Below are 9,910 nucleotides of genomic sequence, written 5' to 3'. Positions count from 1 at the left end.
CACATCAGTAGATGCACGGACATCACAACAGGCATGCTGACTGGATAAACATTTGAACCTAGCTATTATGAAGGAAATTTTGTATTGACAACAGTTTTAGATAGCAGGAGACGCCTAGCCTGCTCTGCCTCTGCTAGCTTATTTCTGGCTTCTTCTATCTCTTCTTTGGCTTGGGTGAAGAGAGCATCTGATTGCTCTTTTCGCTTCTTCAGGAACTCAGCTACATTCTTAAGGGCTGCTGCACGCTTTCTTTCAGCCTTTACTAATGCCACGAGGACACGAACAACTGACAACTCCACCTGGCTTGTGTGTAATCCAGCATCATCTGGGAATTTGCACCTTGTGTCTAATCCAGCATCATTAGGGAACTGGCACCTTGTGTGTAATCCAGCCTCATTTTGGAAACATGATCTCGAGGTTGACCATACTTCCCTTCTTGCAGGAACTGCATCCTGACATGAAGTTACTTCTTTTTTAGATCAGTACTGAGAGCAACCTAGATCCATTTAGTAGAAGCCAGATAAATAGAACTCGGAGAAGTGAATTCAAAAGGAAAAAATAAATAAAAACAGACTACAAGGTGAGAACACCCACTTCCTACATCAAGCTAAAAATGAAAGCATTAGGACGATTAAGACTCTTCTTATTACACATCGAAGAACACCACGCTTAAGGGAAACAGAAACTACAACATATACACATTGAAGAACACGAGGCTACACGAAAGTAATTGAAAGGGTGTTACTTACCAAAGCTCGTTTTACAGGTTCGGTGCAGCTCCTCTTTAACTTGCCACGCTCCTTGAAGATGTCCCGAATATCCCGTGTTTGATCTTCATTTCTCCTCTGCATGTTCGCACTCGTGGTTTTAAAATCTCAACATGGCAAGAAAAATATACTACTAGTAATACTCGCGCATCTTGTGGGCAACATTAAAGCACTCGTCTGACATGTTAGAGCATCTCCAACAAGATAACCTACTCATACAAATGCATCTTGATGCGTGCAACGCATGGGCATTTTGCTAGTTCTAAAAACCTTTCCATCATTTGCCACACTACTAGTTGCAATGAAAAACCTACCCAAGCACAACGCGATACAGGAGCGACGCACAATTACAAGCTGATATTCTGTTGGACAATGGAGGCTATAACCAATTACTTTTACGGGAACAATAGCACCCAGGAAATTTGAAGGGTAGGTATGAACAAAATTGGAACTGCACATGTACTGCTAAGTGATTCAATACACACATTACCAATCGAGGAGGAGAACGATGGTCGCGGCGGCCTCTGTGAGTCATGGTCGGCAACGGGAGTCAGTTCATTGTCCATGATGGTGGTACTTCTGCGCTTGGCGTCGGCTTCCGGGAAGCAGATACGAGACCGTGGAAGACGATGCAGGGGAAGAGGCTCCGTGTACAACAACGGCGGTGGACCGGCTCCAGTGCGTCGTACGAGGGCGTCGATCAGGCAGATGCGCTGCGGTGGACGAGTGCGCTGATGTAAAGGGGAGGAGCACAAAGGTTGCGATGTCGTGGAGAAGTCTATTTTGCGGTGCGGATAGAAATTGGGGAGTATTCAGGTGTACTACCCTAGGTGCCTGGGTGGGGTTGGCTGGGTAGGGTGAACCTGAAGTTATGAAAACAGCCCCCTACCAAGCGTCATCCGTAGGCCTATTCCGAAGGCTATGATGTTAACTTCCCACTGCTCGAATCAGGGTCGCGGGAGATTTTCCCGCCGACCTCAAAATTTTGTGACACTGGACTCCCCGTGTGGCGTGTTGAGTGATTCGGCTAAGCAACTAGCGAGTAGTAGTAGTAAACTCTGCATATTAGGTTTGACTGAAGTCAAACTTCCTAAAGTTTGACCAAGTTTATAGAAAAATATAAACATTTACCATAACAAATATGTATGATGTGAAAGTACATTCAAAATTGAATCTAATGGTATTTATTTGTTATTGGATATGTTAATATTTTTTGTTATAAGCTTTCTGAGAGTTTACAGAACTTGACTTTGACCAATGCTAATACGCGGACTTAAATAAAAACGGAGGGAGTACACATTTGTTTTCTTAGTTTGTAGTGAACTAATCATTTGTTGAAATTGTGAAATAAATATATTAGGCTATTGACTTCGAATGTAATGGTATATACAATTCAATAGTTACAATCATTGTCGAATCCCAAGATGTATACAAGGTCTATAGTACTTCACAACATGCTCAAACTCACATAATCCCAGTCAGATGAGAATCTAAATGCATTTCATAGTTATTACTTTGTAGGATGCAACAAGAACAACCATAACTCTACATCAGCCATTATAGAAGCAACATTTTGACATATCCCAATGTGTGAATGAAACATGTAGAGAGAGCTTTTGAAGATGGAGCAGATAGGGCGAGAAAGATTGTATGTATGTGGACGAGAGAGTAGGAGACAAACCTAACGAGACAGAGAGAGAGAGAGATAGAGAGAGAAAGAGAGAGAGAGAGAGGAAGAAGTTAGGTCTATGAGAAAGATGCATACATGTAATATACATGAGATGCGTCTGCATCTGGATTCTGTATACGTGGAAGGAGAAGAGACAATATTTTTTATGAGAGAGCAGGAAAAACATGGACGAGAGGGGAAGGATCTCATGGGTTGAGGGATTGACAATTTTGTGCGGGGGAGAGAGGGATTGGTAATTTTGTGCAATAGAGAGAGAGGGTGGGGGGAGGAGTCAGTCAGCCGTCGTCACATAACCCTGCTTCCAAATGACCCCGCATTCTCTAGCGCGGTGTGGTCGCCGTCTTCGATCTGCTCGTTGCCCTCTTTGAAGATTGAGGTGTTGTGCATGTTGGGGTGCAAAGAAGCACAAGCGAGAGTGGTCGCCGTATAACCTTGGATGGGGATGAATTGTGTGCTCGGGGGAGTGTGTGTGTGTGTGTTGTGCTGCGTCTCTCTCTCTCTCTCTCTCTCTCTCTCTGTGTGTGTGTGTGTGTGTGTAGGGGCCGGGTGAGGGTGTCAAAATGTGTGCGTTGATGCATGTGTTGCATGCGACCGTGCGAGGGACGGAGAAATCGAGAGAGATGATTGTTGTGTTATGGATGCTCCTCTCTCTGTCTCTCTCTCTCTCCCTCTCTCTCTCTCTCTCTCTCTCTCACACACACACACAAGTAAACTAGAAGACCGTTCTCTCATGTATAAACAACGTATCGGCATCTGTCTATGTCTCACTCATACACGATCATTTGCACATTCACACCTCTCTATGTCTGTATCACACGCACACCATCTCCACATTGCCCTTCCGCCACAACACACATATGGACACATACACACGTTCTCTCTCAGTCACACACACAAAATCAGTATTAAAAAAAACTAGGGCGCACCTAAAACGTCCAAATCCAAATAAACACGAACTGGAGCTAAATTCAAATATATGGAAATATTGCAGCGTCAAGAACTTTCACAGGAAAAAAAAGTGGAGTAATATTCGAGGATTGTTTTCACACACAAAAAAAGGTTCGGTGGATGTCCTTCGAGCGCGACACGCTGACGCACCATTCGATCGACCGCGCGGCCGCGGTTCATGCCCTTGCACAGGATTCCGTATCATGGCCGTGGTACTAAGGCTGGTCACAATGGGCAAGAACATAAGCTAGTAACTAATAAAAGCGCTGCCTAAGTCTAATGTTTACGTGTACTAGTACAGTTTTCTTTTAAGTTTGACCAACCTTATATATAAAACTAAAGTAAGCTCCCACACGTGCACTCATCAATATGCCGCCGCCGCCGTTGCGCATGCCGGCGCCCGCCTGCTCCGGCCAACAATTTCTCGCCCATCACCGTCGTGTCGCCGCCATCCCTGTGCCATGAAGCTGAAGGCTCACCCGCTCACGTCATCTGCAGTCCCTCCTCGTGATGCGCCGTGCTGCCAAGCACGCGAGCAGCTGGTGGAGCCGCGTCTATGCACGCAGCGTACGAAGAGGAGGACGAGCGCGTGCTCCAGCACGCCGGCGAGGAGGAACTAGCATGTCATTGTCGTCTCCGCCCGTGCGGAGGAGGTGCGCATGGTGGCTGTCGCGGCGGAAGCCGGTCGCGCGTGCGTTAAGCCCGCAAACCAGGTGCGGACGCGGAATCTACCTTTGAGACCTTGAATGCCATGTGGATCCTGCAATCTGAAGGAGCAATTTGGGTCAGTCGACTCATGTGAGCCGTTTGATGCAACATGGATGGCTAGAAGGGCTTCTTCCACCTCTTCTGCCATCTTCTTCCTTCGCTCCGTCGAACTTCTTTCACAGATCGACTGACCTAAATTATACTGCTAGTACGAACGTATTAAGTACAGTAGGAACACGAAGATACAAGCAGTAGTACCAACTGCAAGAAGAACAGTAGTAAGACATAGTACTAGTACTACTATACGTACTGAAGAGTTCAAATAACGAGAAAGAACATAAACATAGTTCTGCTGGGGCCTCAGCACAACACACCCTTAAAAATAAACTAATAAGCAACTAGTCTGCTTGACACTGCAGTAGAACCAGCATGAGCGACGGCACTGCCACCTACTTGGAGTCCGAGTCCACGTCCTCGACTTCGTCCTCGTCCCTCTTCCTCTTCCTCTTCGCCAATGCTTCTTTTCTTGAACCGGACACTGGGCTCTGCTTCTTCATCTAACCCTTGTAGATATTTAAACAAAGGTAGGCATCCATTGTTGTGTATAGGATGTGATCTTCATCTAATGTCTTCGACTCCCATGCATGATGAAACTCGTGATGAGGTTTCTTCAGTTTAGCGTACGAAGGATCAATCATGGCTGCTGCCAGGGTCAGCATTGAAGGTTGAGAGGAGGACACCAGGCTTGCCTTCTGGAGATCGAAGGGCTGGCCTACAACGAGACCTATCTGATGCAGGACGTCACTGTCGTTCTTAAAGCCTACAGTAACAAATTTCACTCTTTTGTCCTTGAGGAAGTTCTTAAAATCCTGGCACTCAACGTCGGCATGGCATATGTGGTAGACCAAGCAAACGTTATGTACGCAAACCTGGATCACGGCAGGCTTCTTCCTCTCTTCATCCTTTAGATCCTTCTCTCGTCCCAGGACTATAGTGTACTCAACATCTAGCCCAGCGACCCACTCATCCGTTGAACTTTTGAACATGCATAGGAAGAGAGCAAGCCATGCTTTCACCGTCTCAGATCCATGTGTGTAGATGACGATGAACTGATCGCCGGTGATGGCTCTAACCTGGTACTCACGGCGACCATGGAGATTTGGGAGGCCATGGATTTTGGAGGAGGGTTAGGAGAAGTTGAACTGTTGTACCCCACAAAAAAAACTGGGAGCGAACTAATGTGAAAGGACGGGACGACTGGGAGCGAACTGTTGTAAGGTAGAAGACGGGGATGAGTAGGGTGTGTGAACGGCGTGGGGTTGTTGGCTTGCCAGGTGGATAAACGGCTGCAAGCCCCCAAAGAGTTCTCGAGAACTATGCGGGACCCACTAGATGTCATGTCTACTAGACCCATATCGTAGGCCTGACGGTATAGCTTCTGCATGTTCGCACGCCATGCAGGCGCGTGGATGTAACTTCACTTAATTTCATCAAACGTCGCGCCTCCCACGACCTTCACCTCCCTCCTGTGGTCGCGCCCTTTGAGACTTCGACCAGCTATACATGAGCAATTTTTTTGCCTTTTTTTAGACAAGAATTTTTTTTTGCCTACTCCGCATGCATGATACTCCCTCTGGTCCTTTTTACTCCCGTAAACCATTTGCAAATTGTTTGACCAAATTTATACTTTTTTTGAACACCACCTTATATTAATTAACCAGCCACACCAGTACACTCATTCGATACAATATTCACCACACAGGGAGGTACGTTATTTACAAGAATATCATCTAATCTATTGTCAAAGCTATACTTAGCGATTAAGTGTGCCACCTTATTGACCGAACGGCTAATCTTTGATAATTGAAGATTGTTGATCAACTTCGAGATGCTCAACGCTTTCATCTTCAGGTCACGCATAGCAGACCTGTCAACGCTTTGACAGGCATCAATGAAATCCCATGACCAAATTTATACTAAAAAAATCAATATCTACAATACTCCCAAAACACTTAGGCACGATGCATTAACTTCTACCTTGTTTCTTGTTTCTTGACATATCAACCAAGAGGAGATGTGGGTGTGCATGCTTTTAATGACTTGAGACTACCAAACACGACATGCAGTGGTTAGTTCATTGCATACAATGCTATTAATTAGCAAATAAACATTAAGATCTGTCGTTTTCCCCTCCTCCTTGGTCACAGTGCACAATCTAAGATGACTTGCTCGCCTAGACGGACGGAGTACTGATTATAATGAGTACTCCCTCCTTCCATCTATATAGGGCCTAATGCATTTTTCAAGACCGCCTTTGACTATTGATAAAATTAATACTACATGACATGCATAATGTGAAAATTATATCATTGAAAGCTCCTTTCACATACGAATTTGATGATGTGCTTTGTGTAAGTTGCATGTCATATATTATTGCTCTAACATTTGGTCAAAGTTAGCCTCGAAAAACGCATTAGGCCATATATAGATGGAAGGAGGGAGTATAAGAACTACGTTTTATAATGAGTATAAAAATATTGATTTGACATTGTGAATGTTGACACATTGTGGAATAGTTTTTGAAGTCTGCAAAAGTACTCAACTAGTGCTGTCGTTCTCCACAAAAAAATGTGTTCACCAATGCATGCACGAACTCTAGTTACTCTAACCCCCCTCTCTTCTTTAATTTTTTGCCACATCAGCATGTTTGCTATTCCCGTGTGCATGATACCAGCTAAGATACCACCATTATGGCCAGCCTTAATCATTGCATGCAATAATTTAGTGCACCTTGAAATATGAACATGTGTGGGGCGTGTTTGTTTTTAATGACTTGAGACTATACCTAGACCGTCATGCAAGATGACTTATTATGCACCGTTCCCCATACCTGCAGGAAGCCCGTTCGTCTCCAATTTTTTTCCTCTCCATGTGTGGAAACAATATGCCTGCCAAACTCTCCTTCTCCCTCCGGCGGTCCCACCACTCCACCCCGTGTGAAAAAATCTGCATGCATGACTCTCCTCCCCCACGCTCATCCAATCCGTTGTGACCAGCAATATTTCCACCCCTTCGCTCCCCCGTAATTTACTCCAACAAATATGCCCACGTAGCTGTTACTTAACTGCAGGTGCATTCAGTCACTGACATATGGGCCCAATAGGGGTCTGGCCCACATGTCAGTGACGCAACTGGACCAGCAGTTAAGTCAGTGCAGCTCAGTCCATATCTTACATAGGTGTGCCATTGCTCACTATAAATACTGCGCCTCCCATGACATCGCTATCTCCTCCCCCTCACGTTCACATTCATCGCTATCTCCTCCCCCTCCCTCTCACGTCCACCACCATGGCATCACCCTCCCAAGCCCTAGGAGCCCCTCGCTGCACCGCGCGGACGGTCACGTGCCGCCGTTTCGTTCCTCGCCGCCACTAGTCGAGGAGGACGCGTCGGTGTTCCGCTCCTCGCCGCCACTAGTCGAGGAGGACCCGTCGGCGTTCCGCTCCTCACCGCGACGCGTCGAGGTGGACGCATCGGCGTTCCCAATCTCACCAGCACGCGCTCCGGAGGACGCGTCGGCTCCCCACTACGAGGAGAACGCTGCACCGCCCGCCGAGCCCCCCAGCCTTGAGGAGCTTTGGAAAGAAATGGATGTCGCCTTGTGAGAGGCTTTGCCTCCAGCAGAGCGCACCAAAATAGAGGCGGAGAAGAAGGCCGAGGAAGAGAAGCGCACCGCAGAACAAGCTGCCTGGGAGGCCTATGTCGCATTCGAGAAAGTCAGGCAATTGGCTCTTTGGCAGAAGGCTCGTGCGAGGGCCGTGAGGGTGGCGGAGGACGCCCATGCCGACGCCCTGAGTGCAGTCGGGCCCAAGCACCTCATCTACGCTTGGTGGTCCGTGGACCGGGTGCACGCTTCCAGCGAGGAGGAGTACCTGTTGGCGCCGGATCACCACAACGGTGAGATCGCGCTCGCCCGCCGGCAAGCTGCCAATCAGCACCTCACGAGTTGCGAGGCTGAGGAAGAGGCGTTGTGTTGGCGCGCTGGGAAACGGCCGCGCACCAGGGAACTCGTGGCGCGCTGCAAGCGCTCTTGCGAGTGCCGTGGCTTTTAGGAGGAGTATATTTTTTGTTTTGTAAGTCGATCTCATTAGTTTTGGGACGCAAATGATAAATCCCGAACGTTCAGGAATTCTTAGCGTCATTAATTAAGTATGTAAAAGGGAAAGTTTGGAAACCTTGTGTATTCGTACGCATTTTGCAAGTACATGCATATAGCACAAACTTTACTATATACTATCACAAGAAAAGAATTCTATGAGAGATTAGATGCTTTGTGATTTGTGAATGCCATGTGTCATCCATCAGGACGGATCTCACCTGCTAACCGTGAGACCTAGTCTCATATAATTTTTTCCCACTATCGCACTACACGTCTCTCTCGATATGTGCTTGCAGACTGTGCTACTCCCTCCGTCCAGGTCAATAAGTCATCTTTGGTTGTGTACCATGACCAAGAAGGAGGGAAGACTTATACACCTAGACGGAGGGAGTACTACTATTACTTATGTACTCCCTCCGTCCGAAAATACTTGTCATCAAAAAGAACAAAAAGGGATGTATCTAGACGTATTTTAGTTCTAGATCCATTTTGATGACAAGTATTTTTGGACGGAGGGAGTACGTGCAAATGCACGTTTTAACATTACGATGCGGTTTTTGTAAAAGTAGAAAAACAACACTAGTCAAGCTTGTGAAACGATTCAATGCAAAACAAATGCAAAAATTCTCGTTTGATTGTTTACTTTTAGCTTCCTTCTCTGTGGTTATTTCTCTGTCGTACTTTGTACGGAGTATCTCACTGGTTGGAAAGGCATGCAAATTCACAAACCGCTTCCTACACCCTGTATATCACTGGTTGCCGGCGTTGACGTTGTCGCCCGTGTCGTCGAGGATGAGGTTGCCGAGGTCGGGGAAGAAGTCGTCATTCGCAACTAATCATGTGGACTAGCATAGTAGTAGGATACAGAGTAGAAACATGAATTTTACCACGATTTCGAACAGGAAGGACAGAAACACATACGGTGCAACGGGAGCAGCATCGTTGGCGTTGAGGTTGTCGCCCATGTCCAAAACCACGTAGACACGGTCTTTGAGCACGGTTCGTAGTCGTTCCATGCTCGAGCATTGAAGTTTGTAACTATCTCTACTCTTATAAAAGATCGAGTTGGTGATGATGGTGTGCCTGCCATCGTGTAATATAGACCGTCCGATCTATATATGACGGGTAGAAAGTAAACCATGGCAATTTTGCAAAAAGATACATGCACCTGTCTCCACACTTGCAGATAAGGACTTTCCTTGTTCATCATTTTCTCTCACAAGATAAACTATTCATACAAATGCATCTTGGTGTTCTGTGCAACGCACGGGCATCTTGCTAGTTTTAGATTAGAATATACTACTCCTTCGGTGCTAGTAGTAGAGCAGAATCCTACTCTACTACTCTACTCAAGCAAGTTAGGGCATAGCATTGTAGGGAGTACCAGTATTGTGATCACTCAAGCAAGTTGTCTGGCATCGACATGACCCTACGCTGCTGGTATGTGTCTCGTAAGTCAAGCGGCGTGCTGTAGTCATCATCACATGTCCACTTCCTGCAGCACATATTCGCTTCTCCATCTTTGTCCGCACATAATCTCGTCCAATCTTCCATCCCCGCTAAGGTGCCTCCCCCCCTCGTCCGAAACCGAAGCACTAACAACGGTAGAACCGAGCAGCGTCCACCGAAAGAGTGGCT

This window comes from Triticum dicoccoides, chromosome 6A (genome assembly GCF_002162155.2).
Source record: "Triticum dicoccoides isolate Atlit2015 ecotype Zavitan chromosome 6A, WEW_v2.0, whole genome shotgun sequence".
NCBI lineage: Eukaryota > Viridiplantae > Streptophyta > Magnoliopsida > Poales > Poaceae > Triticum > Triticum dicoccoides.
This window is presented reverse-complemented; position numbering follows the sequence as displayed.